Source organism: Cryptomeria japonica, chromosome 11 (assembly GCF_030272615.1).
Source record: "Cryptomeria japonica chromosome 11, Sugi_1.0, whole genome shotgun sequence".
Classification (NCBI taxonomy): Eukaryota; Viridiplantae; Streptophyta; class Pinopsida; order Cupressales; family Cupressaceae; genus Cryptomeria; species Cryptomeria japonica.
The window spans coordinates 115,571,970-115,595,084 of NC_081415.1; positions in this window are offsets into that span (position 1 = coordinate 115,571,970).

Below are 23,115 nucleotides of genomic sequence, written 5' to 3' on the forward strand. Positions count from 1 at the left end.
TTTTCTTCTACCTCCTTCAAGGGCTTCAACTTATGGCAAACTCCATCCTTTTTTAGGGTATAGGTATTAGTATGAACATCATGTACAACACACCTATCAAACTGCCATGGCCTCCCTAATAGTATGTGACATGCATCCATGGGTATGATGTCATTGAGCACCTCATCTTGGTAACTACCAATCTTGAATCTTACCAAACACTATTCATTGACAAGAACTTTGAAGTCATTTTGCAACTAGGCTATTCGATATAGTTGTGGATGTCTTTCTCTCTTCAACTTTAACTTTGTAACCATCTCTTCGGACACCATATTATTAGTTCTCCCATTGTCAATAATCACATCATAACACTTATTTTCATATTTTCTTTTGGTGCGAAACAAACTCTTCCTTTGATCTAGTTCTTTCTCCTCATTAATCAAGGTTCTCTTGATAACTAGGGTTTCTCCTCTTTCAACATCATTAGAATGTTCTAACTGGGCTTCTTCATCTGCATGTGCAACTTATGCATGACCATCATTTCTCATTTCTGTCCTTCCTTAGTGTTGTGGACATTCATAGGCTCTATGCCCTTCTTCTCCACACTGAAAACAAGTTCCTTGGAAACCACCTCTCTTGGATCCTTGTCGAGGCCTTCCTCTTCCTCTTCCTCATTGTTCGCCATTGTTTTAATCACGAGAGCGATATAAATTATCACCCTTCTAATTTTGGATGGTACCTACCTCATCATTTTTCTTTTGATCTTCATTTCGATTGCCAAAGGATCTTCCACCACCTCTACCACCTTGGGGTTTCCCTTTTTTGTTGTCTTCAAATATTTTATTTAGTTTATCCTCCACTTTCAATGCAAATTGATACACTTCCTCAATATTGCTTATTCTGACCAAACTCAACTCCTCTTGAATACTTGTTCATAACCCATTAAGATAACAGACGACTTTCTCCTTGTTGGCCTTTGCATGACTTGTTCTGATAATTATTTTATAAATTTTTTCTATATACTCCTTCTAGACTTGCTAACTTGCTTTAATCCTTGCAATTTCTTTAGTAGATCTTACTCGTAGTCCATTGGAATGAACTGCATCTTCAACTTCTCCACCATTCGATCCCATCTGGTGATCTTTTCCTTTCCTCTCCAATCTCTATCTAATTGGACCTCTTTCCACCAAATACTGGCATGACCTTTCAGCTTCATTTTTGCAAACTTAACCCGATTCAGGTCTCTAGCTCCTCATACTCGAAATATTCCTCTAGATCATTTATCTAGTCGATTAGCTCTTCTAGGTTCAGATTTCCAGAAAAATTAGACTTCAATTTTGGGTTTCTTCCCAATCTGGGAAATGGCCCTCAACAATCAAGCCTGATTTTGATTTATTGCTTCTTCTACTTCTTCTTTAGATATATCTTTAACCTCTTCTTCTTCTTCACTTTCTCCTCTCCTTGAATTAAACCGTCTTCTTATCTCTTCTTACAATGCATAAATCTGTCTCTAGAGGGCTCTCAAACCCTTGTTTGCCAAACCATTTCTACCACCACACATCATTCTTGGAGGCATCTTGACCACAAGCCCACAATCACAAGTGTTGGTGTGAACTACCTCATGTTCGACGATCTATCCACACACTCAGGAACAACTCACTCTAATACCACTTGATGAGGGCAAAACCAGAAGCACAAAAAACACAACAAAAGAGACACAAAAGATCTATATTATTATTATCTGAAAAATTATTTTCAATACATACAATTACATATAAGAGGAATGAAAACCTCATAGGCTGCAACACATTACAACTTATAGTATTTTTGGAAAACTCTTTCCCACAATCTTAGATTATCCAACCCAAAATTCAACTCCCAAAAACATACCACAACTAACTCACAAGTTTCCTCAAATGAGTCCTAAATAGCCTCCTTCTAGTTTGGAGCCAAAATTACAATTTAGAATTTACCATTTGGCAGACAAACGCCAAAACTTGAAATTGGAAATGTAAAAATTTAGCCAAATTCGAAAACTGGAAACTTTCCGAAAAATTATCCAATTTCTGGCAGCCATAACTTTTGATCCAGGAATTGAATTGACACGTTGTTTGAAGTATTGAAAATCTCTTTGAATGAGGAATATGCTAAGAATCGCTCCATCAATCCCATCATTTTTGGGGCCGTTTGGGACCATTTAATGCCTCAAATATGACTTGGAAGATTTTATTTTTATTTTTTGGGAAACTGAAACTTGAATAGCTTTCAAATAGTAAATGATTTTAACCCAATTGTTGCACCAAAGTGATTATTTTCCCATTCTCAATCTTCCCACAAAATTCGGGCTTCATCTGCCTTTAAATAAAAAACTTTCTATTTTTGGCAGTCGACAAGAAAAAGCAACTTGTCAATTATGAAAGTTGGAATCTATTATTCATCCAAATGGGTGTCCAAAAATGCAAAAACATTAAAAGAAAACTAACTAAAGAGAAATATTTTTTTGGGTGATGCAGGATTGCCCTTACACCACCAGATGCTCCTGCATCAAATGTCTATCATAGTTGAGGTAATATTTTGAAGCACTTGCACAAAATATCAATATGGTGTAAAAACATGAAATGTAGTATTTAATATTTAGTTTTAAAATAATATTTTATTCTAGTAACCACATCATTAAAGTTGATTTCGTATAGGATGTACAAAAATGACATTTAAAAAAAAGTATATTGAAAGCTAACACATGTATATGAAATCAATAATATTGAAAGTATTTTTCAAAATCATTTTTTAAAGATGGATGTGATTTTGAAGTTTGATATATATATATATGCATATATATGTATATATAATATCAATAAATCAACATATACACACATATATGTATGTATGTTTATTTATTGATATTATTGTTATTTTATATATATATATATATATATATATATATATATATATATATATAAACATGTATGTATGTATTTATGTATGTATGTGTGTATGCATATATGTATATGTATATGTATATGTATATGCATGTATGTATGTATATAGATATGTATATACATACATATGTATGCATATACATACATACATATGTGTGTATATACATAGTGTGTATGTATATGCATACATACATACATGCATATACATATACATATACATATACATATACATATACATATACATATACATATACATATACATATATTTGTAATATATTTTTTCTAATTAATTTTTATTTGAACTTGTATGTTTTTTAAAGATTCTTATGCACAATTAATAAATAATAGATAATGTTCAACATTAAAATAAATTACATATTTGGAAACTATATATTTTCATGTGTAATGAATTTAAATTTTGTCCAAAAATTCTAACAGAAAAAGTTGATAGTCATATTACCAAAGGCCATTCTTTTTTTAATTTTTTAATTTTTTAAATAATAATTAAAAATAAATTAAAAAATATGTTCCAAACAAAATAATTATGTATTTGAAAACTACATATTATCTTGATGAATTTTAATTTCATTTAAAGAATCTTGTAGCTTTGTTTTTATCTTAAAACATTTTTTTTTGTTCTTGTCTGGGTATCCCCGCGACCCAAACCCAACAGGTTCCCTTTACGGGGCAAGATTGAGGCGAGCCTAATCCCTGCGGCCACGGTGTAACCAATTTTGCCCCCCAACGTCCGCGACGGGGTGATTTGTGGGCTAAAAAGCCAACCCCAAGACCTCAGGGAGCAAACCCAAGGCTCAAGACCAACTAGTCTAACTCGTGGGGGCTTATCTTAAAAACAATTTTAATAGTTATTAAAATAATATTTTTTTCAAAGAATAGTTTACTTAATTTTAATTAATAATTATTAATTATGTAGCTTTTATTCTTACAAATTTGATTTTTGGTTTAGAATGTTAAATGAAATAGATTATATATAAATAAAAGTTAAAAGGAAAAAAAAAAGTCCAAATTTATATCAAATATATAATTTAAAAATAATTTTAAAAGAAAATAAATATGTGAACTAAAATTCAATGTTTTGGTCTAAACCATAAAATTATAATTATGTCAAGAGGCGCTCTTATATAGTCATAATATATATGCATACATAGAAAAGAAAGGGCACTTACAATGCATAGCATATTAAATTTGATGTTCTTAAAAAATCTAACCTATTGTCATTACATATTTGATGAAGATGAAGTGATTGTTGGTAACTGATAAAGTAATTTAAATACTGGATGTGCATTATGTAACTAATGTAGTTGAAGCAATTCATATGATACAGCTACATATACATGTTTTGAGGACTCACTTCAACTACATCCATTTCAATTTTGATGCATTCCCCTCTCTATTTTTCCATTGAATTGTTTGCAACTTTAAACATCGTGCATTGATTTTGTTATCGGTAAGCTAGATCTCATCTTAAAAAAGAATATTCATTTTAAATCCAATATGCCTTTCCATATAGGAATTAAGGATTGTGTTTAGTTGCATGTTGAAACACATTATAATCTCATACTGCTTGTGGCTTGCAACTTTACTTGGACCAGTTCCTATGAAGCTATCAATCACATGTAAACTATCATTGAAGGTTCTTTGTAAAATTGTATATTGATTCTATTTTCATATGCTAGGTTAGTTAATAACGTTAGTTTATGATTGCAAATATGTGTATAATGTATTAAAGTCATTGTAAAGTCATAAGCCAATTTTAGTTTGTAAGAGTTGGTTCAAATATCTAAATGACTTACACAATTTATCTTTAGTAGAAAAATAAGCCTAACTTGTGCCTATAACCAGATTCAAGAACAAGGTACAATCTTACCAATATTTTTTTACCTCTTTGTTGGCATTGAAGTTGTCATTGATATCAACATGTGTGTGTGCATGGCTGATCTAATGAGATGAAGTTGCAGAAGAGACTATTGTGTTGCCATTGATGTCAACTAGGTCATATAGTTGCAGGCTGTAGAAGAATTGAGATGCACAAAACTTTGAGCTCATGTGTTGCAGAGGTATAAAATTTGTGGTTTCATGTTCTACAGGTGTATCACAATGTGTTTGATCCATCGCCATTGGTGTGTGCAAGTCGCATAATTGAAAAATGTTAAAAAACCCTCTTTTGGCATAAGTTAGCATGACAGATTAATTATCTTAGCGAAATGGTTCTGAAGAAACAATATCGGTGAGAATCCTGTACTGTCTAGTCTATCCGTGATGGGCTGGGAATTCCGCTTCAATGATTTGATCGGTGCAACTCAGGCTGATCTGGGAGATTCTATTGGTAGTTTGGTTCATGTCCATATCAAACAGACTTTGTTCAATGAGAGGCTAAAGATTGTGTTAGGGTTGATATGTGCAGTCAGAGTGACTCCAACCAATGACTGGCCAAAGGATACTATTAGGATGACACTGGGTCTCGGAGAGAATCAAACCATTTTGGAGATGTCAGGTCGATTGATTGGAGTGATTTGGTGTAAGTCAGGCAGATAAGAGATCATGATGAGAAGAATAAACTTTCACTGGATATCAACAAGAGACATACCGTCAGGCAGATAGTCAGATTGCATTGACATGTGAACCCTCATCAGTAAGAGGCAGTTGGAGTTGTTCTGATTTCATGTGTGATGCAAACACATAGTTGCAAGTAGTGTTCTATCAGGATGAGTCGGGATGATGTCGCTTCAGCAGTTGAGAAAAGACTATCTGCATAATTCACGGTGACGAGTTGAGTTTTGAAGTGCCTGAATGGAGCATTTGATAAGTAAGAGTTTGGCCGATGAGTACTTGGATTGACAGGGATCACATTATTAGAGTGAAATCTTGGAGTTAGTTTGTAAGTGACAGTCACACCAATAGGGAACATGAGTGATGACATCGGGATGTGTCTTCCTAACATGTACAACAAAAGGAACCAAAGGCATCATTAGGCTATCTGCAAGTGTCTGACTGATGAATAGTCATCGAAATGAGTTATAAAAATGGAATACGATGTGAGAGGTTTGCCTGATGATGGAAGTCATGCTGAGAAGAGGGACATGCTTGGATATCGAAATAGGTCATCTCGATACATATAACACAACAGGTTGAGTAGAGTGTTACATCAAGTGGAGCCACCCTGATGTGTGTATGTCACTGAGCAAATTGGCATGACCTTAAGCCATCATGATGAAATCGAAAAGACAAGTTGATTGTATTAGACAACTCGACAAAGTAGAACATGAAGTACATCAGCAAGAGAAAGTTTTGTCTGCCTGATATGGTGAACAAACGAGAGTATTCATTGGTAAGACTTGTTCAAATTAGATAGATATGTGTGGTTCCAACCCAATCACATGAGTCAACCTGCTAAGAGTAAAGATGCGACATTGGTGTGACTATTGCTGATAAGATATTATCGGCTGATGGACTTGATGTGTGTAGTTCAGTAAGACTATTGCTGATATGTTTTTTGCAGGATGACCAAAGAGATTGGTGTGACTCATGCCGATATGCTTTTGATGAAGGGATCAGAGAGACCCTATTATGTGGTGTGACCTTGGTGATCTCTGCCTGATAGTTGTGCTCATGTCAATGAATCCATCATGTTGATCATTGGTGAGAATCACACTGACAAGAAGGAAAAATAAAATCGAAGCAGTCTGATGATTATAGGTAAGACTCACATCGATGAGAAGGTAGAAGGCAATTTGAGCAATCTAAATGATCATCGGAGAGACTCTTGCCAACAAAGTGGTAGAATGAAAATTGATCAGTTTTAGATTATTAGTTTGACTCACACCAATAACATTTTGATGTCACGTATGCAGCCCGATAGATAAATTGCTCATGCAGATAGTTGACCAAGCTTGACCGACTGATCTGGATGAAAAGTATGAATACATGTGGATTCTAGGTGATCAAGAACAATTAATATATGTAAAAGTCGACAGAGGATAGAGATTTCAGTAATGGCGGAACTGTTATTGATGATTGCAGGGATCAAGCTAACAAAAAAGATGAAAATCAAATTTGAGATATAGAGTGTGGTAGCAAAATGTAGAAAATGAGGTACAAAGGAGACATTTTTTGTTGCAGGGAAGTAAAGGTGAGCTGACCAAGGTAGTTAGTTTGGAGAGATAGAGTGATGTGAATATGTGGTCGAGCATGTAGACAAATGTGTGTAGTGCAAGTAAGGTGTAAGGAAAAGCTGGTATGTGTTTGTGTGGTCGAGAAGAATAACAGTAGCTGGATAATAGAGTACATGAAGACTGAGAGGTGTAGTGTATATAGAGTCCAACAAGGTTGAAGTGGAGTAGTGTTGAAGGCATGTAGTCGAGGGGTATGTAAACCAGAGAACATAGAAAAACAAAAGAGAAGGGCAAAAAAGAGCTGAACATAACAGAGAGAAAGAACAGAAGGTGGTAGAGCACATAGAGTGCATAAGAGGGAATAGACCAAAGAGTGAGAGAGAGAGAGAGAGTGCAGCTGAGACCAGTGACTAGAACATGCATAGAAGAATAGACCAGAGAAAAACATAGAGTTGAGAGCAGAGATAAAAGAACATAAAGAAAGGAGACAAAGAGCAGAGAGCATAGAAGAAGAGATCAAAAAGAGAGAAGAGCATAAGTGAGTTGCAAAACCTCATTTGCATCAAGGTTTATAATTTGTATTTAATTTTATCTACATTCATTGTAATCTTTGAGTTGGTGCTCAGAGCTAGGGGTTGGTGCCCATAAACTTCAGGAGTTGGTGTTCCTTGGGTTGGTGCCCTAAACTTTGTAATCAATGTTTTACCTGTGAGGTTGGATTGGAGCAGTAGACTCCAGCAACATTTCTCATTGAGGTTTTTCCCCACCATGGGTTTTCCTCGTATGCTCTTGTGTTATGAATTTTCTACTAGTATGTATGTACTTAAATGTGTTTGATCTCCATGCTCTTAGTTTCATGACTATTGTTATTAAATCTTAGATCATTCTATAAGTTAAAGTTTTAGATTATCACTGATTCACCCCCCTCTCAACGGTCCATTATGTTCCCTCACTCTTAACAACTATAATGTTCAGAATAAAATTCAAAAGAAAAAAAGCCCAATATAAAAGAAAAAAACTAGTTAGTGATTTTTTTATAGCAATTTAATGAAGACCTTATTTAAATGATTATATTGGTCAACCAATCTTAAGACAATAGTTTAATTTGTAAATTTATTACTCTTATGTCCTTGTATATCTTAAGAAAATAATAATTTGAATAATTTATAATCCTAAAAAAATATATAGTCATTTAAGAAGTTAAAAGATAAATTCCAACTATTTGTTTCCATTATGAGAAAAATATAAATTATGCAAATAGTTAAAAAAAATTAATTTTTTTAGTTTGTTAAAATATTAATCAATAATTATGATATTCCAAAAAAATTAGTTTTTATGCATTTTAAGAAAGTAAATTAGTTTTAATTTTCTTCTAAAATGATAAATGTTTACTTTCCTCTATTAGAATATTGAATTAAGAGTGATTTAGTAACAATTTCCTTTTTAAATTCAAAGAGCTAAATAGATTTATGGATCATAATTTTTGGTTACCATACTAATGTTAAAAGTTGAGTTGAAATTACTAATTCTCTATTAAAACTTTTGAAAGCAAGAATTTAATTCTTCATTAATTTTAATCTAATTCATATAATGATATTTATTAGATTATGCCAAATACAATTTATTAAAATAAATTTGCAATCTTTTGGGTGATTGTCTAGATAATTTATTAATATTCAACAAAAAAAATCACATTTATTCATTACCATTTTTAAAGTACAGACTGTGAATAAAAATAGAAAAAAATTGGAGATTCACCTTTTTTGGTTCATAACTTTACTTTGTTAAAGGAAGAAACCACCATTGTAAAATAATTTATTTTATTTGAAGTGCACAAACTTGAATATAAACATATAGCACATTTCATCATTTATATTTTATGAGGCCACTAAACATTTATTTACATAGGCACCCCATTAACTAAATACAAATTAGAGTCACTTCTATTTTATCAAAATATTCTCATACTATAGAATCTTTAACCATTTGATCATTGTTGAGAAACATGGTGAAGAAAGCTTGCAATATTAACTTTCTTATGTGATTACAAAATTGAAAAATTTAATAAATATAAAATTAAATATGAAATGAACATGTGATTGCATCGTTCACCATAAATATAAAAACAACCATACCAAAAGAGACACCAGATATATGTGGAAAACCCCTTTTGAGAAAAAAATCCACTAGAGAACAAGGACAACTATATTATTTTTCTTCAAAAGAGAGAACAAAACAATAATAAACTTCACTACACTTATCCAAATGATCTTGGAACTACTTTAGAATAATGACCAGCCAATGATTAAATAACTATGCCTTTACTCCCTTTTATAGCTAAATGGGAGAGGTAAAACCACAATTGTTTTCCTAGAAAAAGGGGCCAAAGCCACTTACAAAAACCCATGCCTTGGAGAATGAATAGCCAATAGATATAATAATAAACAAATCCTCAAGTGACTCCTCATGGGTGCCAAACACAAAGCCACTTAGCCTATACACATTTGGAGTGCTCTAAAGCTTGCGGTGATTGTTCAGAACCCCAAATAAACACCTTTTCTCCTCCCAAACTTGATCTCCTTATGCATGGACCTTTATGTCCCATTATGGACATCGGGAGAAGTGTATTTTATCCATTTGATTTATATTTATCACCTATTCATGTTCACCTCTATAAAATGCAATTACAAATAGCCATTAGATACAAATATTTAATATTTTCCTCACATGTCCTAGGGAACACTTTCCAAAGAATATGGAGACATATGAATGGCTGAGGATTGCAAGGTTAATGTAACCTTATAATAATATTATCCCACTTGACATTATACATTGCAATTACATCCAATATATACATAAATAAAATCAAGTACAATGATTAAGGGCCATGGACTTCCTGCACCATGAGAACTTTTTTCTATGGTCACTAGCTTGTAAGAGAATCTACAAAATTATCCAATGTGTCAACGTTTTTTATCAATACCTTACCATTATAAACCATTTCTTGTGCAAAGTGATACTCAGATCAACATTCTTAGTATGACTATGATACATAGGATTCTTTGCCAAACATGTAGAGCTCTAACTGTCACATCTGATCCTCACAGTCCTGCAATAAAAACCAATGACAATACCAAGTTTTTGTAACCATACTGCACGTTTAGAGCCATGAGTAGCAACAATATACTCTGCTTTAGTGGTGGAAAAAGAAACTATGATCTTCCTCTTACTCATCCAACTCGTTACTCCTTAGAACAAAATAAATACATCTAGCCACTAGTGGACCTTCGACTATCCAAGTCACTTGCCCAATCTACATCAAAAAATGCTTGTATGTCCAATGAATTAGACACATGATTTGTACCATGATAAACCAAATAGTAATCAAATTACCTCACAAATATCTAAACACCCGATTAATAAAAGTTGAATTCTCTTTACTAGGATTAGACATAAACCTGCTTAGAACTCTAAATTCTTAGGCTATATCTGGTCTAGTGCAAATCATTGAATACATCAAACTTTGAACAATACTAGCATAAGGAACCTTAGACATGTACTCATAATCATCATCAGAACTCAAACACTGTTAGGTCCCAGAGACAACTGAGAGGGGGGGGGGGGGTGAATCAGTTGTCTTAATAAATTTAAACCATAAACAACTTAACCAATTTACTGCTTAATACTAGTGAACCAGTTTGTTATACCGGTGGATAGATTTAATAGAAAATAGCAATACCGACAAAGATTAATGCACGAAACAAAATAACAAAGTCATCCACAACACATAACACCAATATTTGTATGTGGAAACCCTGTAAGGGGAAAAACCACGGTGGGAAACCTTACCCACAATCAGATGATACTACTGCAGATAGTAAGTGTACATAAATGGGGTCTGCACATGCAGAAAGGCCAAGCGCCTAGAGCTCACTTCTCAAACACAATTGGGAGTCACACTGACTACAATTGGATGGTTAAATCCAATAAGAATATACTGCTCAAAATAGCATCTTCATATGCTGGATTCAGTACCGGTGTAGTTCTGATATGCTTTCACAAAAACCTAGCTTCACCTTCAAATGATGTCTATGTGTATAGCTCTACTTAATCTCACATATACCTTCTTACATTGCTTTTTGCATTCCACATTCGATCTTACAATTAAGACCTTACATTTATACCATAACCTAAGACCAATTTTAGTAGGTCAGCTCTACAAGATATTACAATAAAATCATTTTACAAACAATACAATATCTGATGCAATAACCGATTCAACATGTCGGGTTAATGCATTTACAACAATAATTAATCATCTCCATAGTGTGTTGTGCTGATCTGGAAAAGATAAACCTGCCGGCGCATAACTTGGACCTATTTGCCGGTAACAATAAATATGCAAATACGAATATGCCAATAAACAATTCTCCAAGATAAGATGTCCAAACAATGTCTTCGATGTTACCAAGTGTTTCCATGCCATTCCAAGTGCTGGTGATCATTATATCCTGTCGGTGTACCATATACCGGTGACTGTGCAAAAGTCTCTTGCTACCGGTGAATGTTGCTGGATCTCCAAAGTGCTAGAGTTTTAGTAGGTGTTGACATCAATGACAAAACCATACCAAAATACCAACAATCTCCCCCTTTGGCATTGATGGCAACACAAGATGGAAAAACCATCAAAATGCCAAAATAGAAATGCCAAATACAAAAACCAAAAATCTCCCTAAAGTAACAATCTCTCCCCCTGAGAGTAACATGAGTTTCCTTATGTTTTTCTATACCAATCTCTCCCCAAAAGATAATGTGTTTTTCCATAGATATCACTCCCACTTTGACATCAAATACCAAAGTTACAACAAAACCAAGTTCATATACAAAATACCAATCAAGTCAATATACCAACTACTCCCCCTGAGAAGTAGCTTCCTCATCAAAGCCGAAGTAAAAAGATTTCTCTATTAATTTTGCCAGTTGATGACAAACATCAAATTTCTAAGTATCTACCGATGGGGGTATGACCCCAAGCTGTTCTATAAGATATTCAAAAGTCTCCTTAGGCAGAGGTTTAGTGAAAATATCTGCAAGCTGTTCTTTAGTATTCACATAAACCAGTTTTATTTCTTTTGCTTCAACATTTTCCCTTAGAAAATTTAGTTTGATGGAAACATGTTTGGTTTTAGAATTTAATACCGGATTCTTAGATATATCAATTGCTGATGTGTTATCACAATAGATAGTTATAGGTTCCTTGCATTTTACCTTTCAATATTTCAACATTTGTTTAAGCCATAGTACCTGTGTACAGTTAGTTGCTGCTGCAACATATTCTGATTCTGCTATTGATAAGGTTGTACAACTTTGTTTCTTACTCAACCAAGAAACTAATCTGCTTCCAAGAAAAAATGCTCCGCCGGTGATGCTTTTTCTATCATCCACATCTCCTATCCAATTTGCATCTGTGTATGCACATAGGTCAAAGTTTTCATCTGTAGGATACCATAATCCAAGATTTGTAGTGCCTTGTAAGTACAAGAAAATCCTTTTTATTGCCGATTCATGATTTTCTCTAGGATTACTCTGAAATCTTAAAACAATACATACTGTATTCATAATATTAGGTCTTGTTTGTGTCAAATATAGTAAACCTCCTATCATAGATTTGTACCTTATTGGATTAATAGGTGTAGATTCATCCCTTAAAGATTGTTTGTCATTTGTAGTCATAGGTGTGCTTATTAGTTTAGAGTTCTCCATTCCAAATTTCTTAAGTAACTCTTTTAAGTATTTTAATTGACTCAAGAATATACCTTTGCCAGTTTGTGAAATCTGCAATCCTAAAAAGAATCTTATTTCACCAATCATAGACATTTTAAATTCTTGCTACATTTTAATAGAAAAGTCTTTACACAATCCATCTTCTCCTCCAAAGATTATATCATCAACAAAAACTTCTATAGCCAAGATGTCATCATTAGTCACTTTATAGTATAATTTACTGTCAGTGTTACCTTTAGAAAAACCAATTTTCAAAAGATACTTATCCAATCTTGCATACCAAGCTCTTGGAGCTTGCTTCAATCCATACAAAGCTTTCCTTAACCTGCAAACCATATCTTTGTCATCTGTCAAAGAAAATCCATCAGATTGTTCAATGTAAACTTCCTCCTCAAGATCTCCATTCAAAAATGCACATTTAATATCCATTTGATATACTTTGTAGTTCTTATGTGCTGCAAAAGCGAAAAATAATCTACCTACCTCAATTCTAGCTACCGATGCAAAGGTTTCATTATAGTCAATTCCTTCAATCTGAGAATATCCCTTACACACTAGTCTTTCTTTATTTCTGATAACCTTACCATCTTCATTGAGTTTGTTTCTGAATACCCATTTGCTTCCAATTACATTTTTATCTTTAGGCTGGGGAGCTAATGTCCAAGTGCTATTTTTCTCAATTTGTTCTAATTCTTCTTCCATAGCTTTAGTTCAATATTTATCTTCACATGCCTCATTAACTGATGATGGTTCAATTTGAGAAATAAGACATACTTCTTTATTTGCCAATATTCCTCTTGTCATAACTCCTTTATGCTTGTTTCCAATTATCTAATCTTCAGAATGATTCAATCTTACATATCCGGGTGTCTTTGTTTGTTGTTGTTCCTCAGTCATAGTGGAATTTTCAGATGATACCAGTGTAACTGGATCTTCATTCTGTACCGGTGGATTCAGTGCAGGTTCATTTGTTAGAATTTTTGTTGCCAGTTCAGAATCTATATACCTTGAAGTTCCTCTGAATTATTCATCAATCTTTACATTTGTACTCTCAACAATTTTCTGCAATCGCTTGTTAAAACATCTATATGCTTTACTCTTAGATGAATAACCAAGAAATATTCCTTCATCACTTCTAGGATCAAATTTCCCAATATACTCATCTCTTCTAATGTATCATTTACTTCCAAATATTCTAAAATATTTAAGAGTAGGAGTAATACCAAACCATAGTTCATGAGGGGTCTTACCAGTTTCACCTTTGATGTGAACTTTGTTGAATGTATAAACCGTTGTACTTACAACCTCTCTCCAATATACATGTGGTAGATTTGCTTTTGATAACATACTTCTAGCTGCATCCAAGATAGTTATGTTTTTGCTTTCAACAACTTCATTCTGCTGTGGTGTCCGAGGTGCTGATAGCTGTCTTCTGATTCCATTCACTTCACAGAATGCATTAAATTCCTTAGATGTAAATTCTCCTCCTTGATCTAATCTTAAACATTTGATTTTCTTACCAGTTTCATTTTCAACCATTGCTTTGAACAATTTAAACTTCCGAAGTGCTTTTGATTTTTCTCTGAGAAAAGTAACCCAACACATTCTAGAATAGTCATCAATGATTAGTATGAAATATCTATCACCTTGTAAGCTTTTAGTTCTAGTTGGACCACATAAATCAGTATGAATTAAATCAAGAGCATTATTGGATTTTTCTGGAATACTTTTGAAACTAGCTTTAACTTGTTTTCCAAATTGACATTCCTTACATATTGTATTGTGAGGTTTGACAATTTTAGGTAAATCGCTAACTGCCTTAGTAGTACTGATTTTTACCATGCAATCAAAGTTTACATGACAGAGTCTCTTATGCCATAGCCAACTTTCATCTATATGTGCAATCAAGCATGTCTTTTCACTGTTATCCAAATGAAATATATTACCTCTAGTCTGATTACTGGTTGCAATTTCTAAACTAGTTCTATTCATGATTTTGCATTTTCCATTTTTGAATTGTAATTGAAATCCTTTCTCAACTAATTGACCAAAACTCAAAAGATTATGCTTTAAACCTTCAATAGAGTAAACATTGTCAGTGTTATGCTTATCATCAAGAGATATTGAACCCTTACCTTTGATCTGACAAGCTTTGTCATCTCCAAATCTCACTAAGTCTCCATTATATTCTTGAAAGTTCAAGAATTTACCTTCGTCTCCTGTCATATGATGTGAGCATCTAGAATCAATGATCCATTCATCCTTTACTTCAATTTTAGCTGCCAAGGCCTGCTCTACTGGTTGCACTGCAGGTGCCGGTTGATCTTCTGTTATAGCAACAAAAACCCATCCATTGTCTGTCGGATCTTCATCATAATCATCAGATACTCCTTCATCAGCAACATAACAAGATTTGTCTTTATTTTTCTTAAATTTGTATCTCTAATATTCAGGATTAGGCTTGTATGTCTTTCTAGCTTCTTCTCTTAGTCTAGCATGTCTATCAGGGCATCGTGAAGCCATATGACCAATCTTATTGTAGTTAAAACATTTAAAGGGTGCTTTACCTTCATACTTAATTTGACCTTTAGGCATTTTTCTTGCAAATAGTGCTTCAAGCTCTTCAAGTTCTTCATTTTCTCTCTCGCTTTCCTCAAGTTCTCTTGCTTAAAAGGCTTTCTATTTAGATTTATCAAATGATGATGCAGATGACGTTGATGCTTTGAAGGCTAAATCTATTTTTATAGTAGCAACAAGACCAAATTCCTCAATTTCAAAGGCTGAAAGTTTTCCAATCAATGTATCCCTAGTTACTGATGTATTAGGCATTGTTCTTAACTCATTTATAGCAGTAACCTTCATTTTATATGCTGGTAGAAATCCTCTTAAAACTTTTGAAACAATTTCATCTTCACTTAAGGTTCCTCCACAACATTTAATACCCAAAATAATTTCATTAACTCTTTTCATAAAAGCATAAATCCTTTCATCTTCTCCCATTTTCAGATTTTCATACTTGACCTGGAAGCTTTCAAGTTTTGCAATTTTGACTGTGGAATCTCCTTCATTTAGTGTTTCCAAATGATCCCAAATAGCTTTAGTAGTTGATCTATCTAATAATCCCATGATTTGCTGATCTGTTAAGGCACTCAAAAGTGCTTCTCTTGCTTTGCAATCATTTTCTTCATCTCTTCCTAAGGTAGGTGGATTAGGCTGACTAGGAGTAGCAACAATATAACCATTATTTGTAACTTCCCAGATGTCATTTCTAATGCAATTCAGATGTGTCTCCATTCTGATCTTCCATATGCCATAGTTGGTTCCATCTCCTCAAGCTGTTAAACTTCTGCAAAAGAGGACTAAGCTCTGATACCAATTATTAGGTCCCAGAGACAATTGAGAGGGGGGTGTGAATCAATTGTCTTAATAAATTTAAACCAAAAACAACTTAACCAATTTACTGCTTAATACCGGTGAACCAGTCTGTTGTACCGATGGACATATTTAACATAAAATTACAATACCGGCAAAGATTAATGCATGAAACAAAAAGACAAAGTCATCCACAACACATAACACCAATATTTGTATGTGGAAACCCTGTAAGGGGAAAAACCATGGTGGGAAACCTTACCCACAATCAGATGATACTACTACAGATAGTAATTGCACATAAATGGGGTCTGCACATGCAGAAAGGGCAAGCGCCTAGAGCTCACTTCTCAAACACAATTGGGAGTCACACTGACTACAATTGGATGGTTGAATCCAATAAGAATGTACTGCTCAAAATAGCATCTTCATATGCTGGATTCAGTACCGGTGGAGTTCTGATATGATTTCACAAAAACCTAGCTTCACCTTCAAATGATTTCTATGTGTATAGCTCTACTTAATCTCGCATATACCTTGTTACAATTCCTTTTTGCATTCCACATTCGATCTTACAATTAAGACCTTACATTTATACCATAACCTAAGACCAATATTAGTAGGTCAGCTCTACAAGATATTACAATAAAATCATTTTACAAACAATACAATATCTGATGCAATAACTGATTCAACATGTTGGCTTAATGCATTTACAACAATAATTAATCATCTCCATAGCATGTTGTGCTGATCTGGAAACGATAAACCTGTCGGTGCATAACCTGGACCTATTTGCCAGTAACAACAAATATACAAATACGAATATGCCAATAAACAATTCTCCAAGATAAGATGTCCAAACAATGTCTTCGATGTTACCAAGTGTTTTCCATGCCATTCCAAGTGTCAATGATCATTATATCCTATCGGTGTACCATATACCGGTGATTGTGCAAAAGTCTCTTGCTACCGGTAAATGTTGTTGGATCTCCAAAGTGCTAGAGTTTTAGTAGGTGTTGACATCAATGACAAAAACATACCAAAATACCAACAAACATGTGTCTAAACACAACTTCATACCAACTAGAAAAGGGATACTAATTGGCTTACAATAATGCATATTAAACATCTGAAAAATAGTATCAACATACTTACTCTAGCTTAACCAAAGCTTTCTATGAACCTGATATCTACTAATCTCCATCCCAATAATATATTTTTCAACCACCAAGTCTTTTATATCAAATGTGCTATAAAGATGAGCCTTTAATTCTCTAATCGTCACCTTTCTTTTACCCATAAACAACATGCCATCAACATACAAGACAATGATTAGTATCTGACCATCAATAACCTTAACATAAACAGAATGATATTACTCACTCCTCTTATAACCCAAATTTAATACAAGACTATGAAACTTCTAGTACCACATATTGGGTGTCTATTCAAAACCATACAACAATCTATTTAACCTGCAAACCAATTGTTCTTTTCATTTCATAACAAACCCATCAATTTGTCTCATATAAATCTCCTCATCAAGATCCCCATGCAAGAAAGAAATTTTAAAATCCATTTTCTCTATTTTAAAATCATAAGTAGTAACAATAGATAATAAGAATCTAATAAATGTAAATTTTGGAATATGAAAGAAAATTTCACTAAAATCAAGTCCCTCTTTCTGGGAGTAGCCTTTGGCCACTAGTCTAGCCTTATACCGCTCTAACTATCCATCTGCTCTAAACTTAATTTTAAATACCCACTTGCATGCAATGTGATTCCTTACTTTGGGAAAACTTACAATATCCCAGGTGTCATAACTGTCTAAGGCCATCATCTCCTCCTTCATGGCCTGCATCTAAGACTCACTTTGTTATGAAGAGAAAGCCTCCTTGAAGGATCTAGGTTCATTGTAAGTACTTAACAAAGAAAATTTACAACAAAAATCTGGTGGGCTACACCTATCAACTGGATTTCGTTACCTTGTGGATGTCCTCAAGGTAGGAGTAATGGACTCAACCTATTCATCTTTTTTTATATGCTCATCTTACACATCAGCTAAACTCTTTGAACCCTCTTCTTCTTCTCCATCCTTAGATCCATCTATCTATTATTCCAAATGTGCATTTTCTTTCTTCTAAATATTTTTAAAAAAAATCATTGTCTTTGTCAACTCCTTTGGTTGTTCTTCACTTGGGTAAGCTCTAAAATCCTTGAAAATAACATCTCTAGAAAGAATCATATTTCAGGTTAGAGGGTTCCAAAGCTTATAACCTTTTACATTCTCACTATAACAAATGAAGATGCAATTCTGAGATTTTGGATATAGTTTAAATAACTTCTCTTGTAATGCCCGCCAGGAAACCCCGAAGGGATAAAGCTAAAACACAAGAATAGAGTGCAATTTTTTTTAAAAAAAATTAAACACAACACAATGATACAATGAGTTATCATAAGCTCATATAACATAGAAGAAGGCTTAAATAACACCTAAAGAGTTTCCCAACATGATTACTTAATTCAACACTCAACTCAACTCATGCTAATTAATCTAATTAAGCTGATTAAATTAGTGATATGATAATACTTAAACAAAGGATAAATTCTTTCTAAAAATTAGAATTATAGATAACGTGATGAGTTCATCCATTAAGGTTTAAAATATAGACAACATGATTAAGTTCATCCATTACAATATAACTATACATCGGTCCAATACATACATGAATGATCCTTGAATAGGAAAATGATCCAACTTAACATAATAAGAAGCATAAAAAAAGATCAACTGGAGCATCCACAAAACTAAGTCTTTGCATCCCATCACAAGCAACCCATGGTCTAACATGAATATCAAGTTCTCATAAGGGCATAAACAATGAGATGATTCCACAATAGTGCTCCTATCAAAGACAACACCAACTACACACTAGCGAACATAAGGGACAAGTCTCATCACATAACTTGGTATGGCTACCATGGCAAGTCTCCATAGGTTCCGACCCCATCTACTGGGTTACCCTGGCAACCTATTTAGAACCTCCAGCCCATCCAAGTCTCATGTGGACCCAACACATCCTTTCATGAAGACAAGGTTGAAGGTTTGCCATTTCAGGCCTTCTCACTGTATGTCGAGTTTGTACTAGCACTCATCCCATAGGTGAGGTGAAATTATCTTGCTTAGTGTTTTCATTAACTAAACTCTCTAATATGCCATTAGGTTATCACTTATTTAGACACACTTTTGATGGGTTACCCAACAACCACTTTGGGCGCGACCCCTACTCGAAAGCCACTTTCCCATATGACACTAGACCGTAATCAAACGAACTCCTAAACCAAGGAATACACTAGGACAAGATTAAGGAGTTCAATACAGTAGGAATACCCACTTGGTCAAACAAGATTTCATGCGAGGTGCACTGACTGATGGTACTCTAACTAGAGACCTAACCAGCTATGGTCAACCACGAACCAACATTCGACACTCACATAAAGGACATGACTGGATATAAAACCATCACATGAAAATAGTCAACACTCGAGATCAAGGACATAAGTAGGTACCCAAATCAACATATTATAATATCCAACAATCACAATCAAGGACTTGCCATTTCTTAAGCAAATGCGAATACAGAAAAACTAAACATGCATAGGCATAAATCAGAAATGACAATTTTCTTCCTTATTGTTTAAACACAACAATCGATCCATGTTTCTAATTGTTCCAATTTGATTGTGAATTGTCTACTTTGTCTAGGTACATGATGCTCATGGTTTACTAAGTCACTATAGTTCATTTTGCATCATACAATAACATAAATATGTCATCATGAGTTTCCAAACCAAAATCACAAGAATATAATTAAATAAAATTAACCAACTAAAAATACAATATTCATTTTTCAAAATAAAACATCATTCCGTATTGGTTGGAAAATGATTTCTCTAAACTTATCTTCTCCAGAGCTAAGTTACGATTTTCAGATAAAGGAAATATATATTTATAAAAACCAAAAATAGGTAAACATTTCCCAATTAACCGAATATTTCCTTGCATATATTTAAACAAATATACAAACCTAAGATATTAATTAGTATATATATCTCTAACTATATATACCTAAATTAATAAATTCATAAATTAACAACAATTAATATATAATTAATAATACTCATTAATCTATAAATTGCAACAATTAATATATATTTTTATAATATATATTAATTCGTAATTGGCAATTAACATATTATTAATAAAAAATATTAATAAATAAATTAATAATAAATTAATTAATTAATTAAAAAAACATTTTAATTATAAAAGAAACTTTATTTGTTTTTAAACATTTTGGGAAACCCATGAGCCCCACCATGTGGAAGCCACGTGGCTCGCCTTTCCTTTGGGAAGGGTTGTGGGGATGATGACGTGGTCTCCCCACATCCATGGTTGTGTGGAGACCACGCCATACCCTCCACGCCATGGGTCGAGCCAATGGTTCCCCCCAATCTACCCCCCCAAAAAACATTTATTTATTAATAATTTTTTTTGTTTAATTTATTTTATTAAAAACAAACCCCAATTTGGAGTTTCAACTGAGACAATATTTTGAGAATTTTCTAGAATATGCATGACTAATTTATAAACACAAATATATATATATATATATATATATATATATATATATATATATATATATATATATATATATATATATATATATATATATATATATATATATATATATATATATATATATATATATATATATATATATATATATATATATATCAATGCATTTCCAAACCATATAACCCAAAAAATGGTAGGGAGGATGAAAAAAATAAGCAATCTTTTGGAAATAACCAATCCCAACAAGCTAAAATTGGGGAAAAATTAATGAGCATATCTAAAATGCTCAAATTTAAATTTTTTTAGACAAAATTAAACTGTGAACAACCAACCCCCAATTTTAATTTTAAAACAACGTAAGCAACCAAAATCTAAACTTGAGGTTGGAAAAGAAGACACGGGGGGTTTGAATTGGAGATTTAATTACAACTCTTCCATTCTCCCCAAATATATGGGATTTTTAACCTTCACAACCAGATTTCTACAAAATCAAAAAAAAAATTCTTTTAAACAAAGAAACCAATTAAATAAACCAGAGACCTACCTTATTTAGCATTCCTAGAAAGTGATTTGATGCAGAGCCCAAACTACCAGCTCAAGAAAATCCTCCTTCCCCCAAAATGCCCAAAAATTTCTCCAAAAATAATCCTCCCAAAATATTTTTCAAACCTAGGTTAAATGGGAAAAGTTTGACCAAAATTCTCATTTTTGGATTTAAAATACTTTCTTTTAAATAAAATGAAAACTCATTCTTTTCAACAAATCAAATATACTAAACTTGTTTTCTTTTAAAATTTGATTTTCTCAATTAATTGAAATTAACCTTTATGTTTCCAAAATTACAAAAAGGTTAAATTATTTCTATTTCCAATAAATTTAATCTTTCCTTTCAAAAAGCATAAATTGAATAAATTCATCATTTAAAATTAACCATTTAAATTGAACTTGCTATAAACAGGTATTGAGCAATATTAATGATTAATCGCACAAAGGGGACCTATTTAATTTAGTCCCTTAATTACCAATGCGTAAAAGAACACATTAAATCAAATTAAATACTTAGGATTAAATACTAGATTTTACCACACGCAAAACACGCAACCCAAGAAAGACGACCAAATACACGACTTGCATACCCAACCAAAAGGGGATACTGATGGACGACTGACGACACTCACTTGAGCATGACAAGGGTAAAACAAGGGTCTTACGACCATCTAATCCAATCTCTAAGGACCAAAGAGGTACACTTGAACTTGCGAATCCAAGTGGAGATGAACCTCGTACCTATGCAGTACTGTACCTGCAACCATGAGTCACACAAGCATACATATATACATTTAATTAAAGTGTTAGCCCAAGATTAATAACACGAATCAAGAGAGAAAATAAACTTACATAAGATGTGATGTGAAAACCACATTAACAAGTACGCACAATAATCATAATATCTGACTATAACATTACAACATGGTAAACTAACCAAGGTCAAACTGAGATTAGAATCTGATTAGGGAAGGGGTACTACATCCTCCCCCCCTAGGTTCCAACTTACTCCTAGAAGTCGTAAGGCTAGAAGGAAAACATGCAGCACACATTAGCCTTGAAACTCATTTAACAAATATCAATTTGCACATATGAATTTTTTCACAAACAATTGAAACATTATTGCTAAAACCTCTATGAATGCCATTATCCATTGGCAAGATACATCTAAATCCATACATTTCTTAAAACATACTAGGAACTATCTATAATCATAGCTGAGAAACAAGAATTTTCTTCCTTTCATCACACCAAATTAAAGCATTGAAAGAGGTAAACAACAATTACCATACTCATCTACCAAATATGACAAGGAAACATGCCATCATGGTCAATTTCTTTTACCAATCCATCATGTTCATAAAATTTTATCGCATAGAACTAGCTTCAAATATCAAATTCTACCACCAAGTTAACTTCCATGAAATAAGAGCAACATAAATAACTAAATTATTTACACTTGGCATGTATACAAAAACCTTTCCAATGACTATGTCCCATAACATAGTGACAAGATAACAAATTTCACTCCATGATTACACATAATAATCATCCACATAATTGGAATTCACAACTCAAAAGGCCACATGTGAGCATGTCTAATGCTCGGTCATAGATAATATGAATGATCAACATCTCTATACCTGATCTCAGAACAAATAACATGATAATAAATATCCAACATCTCACTCAAGGACTTGATGGTGCTAGGGCACACCAT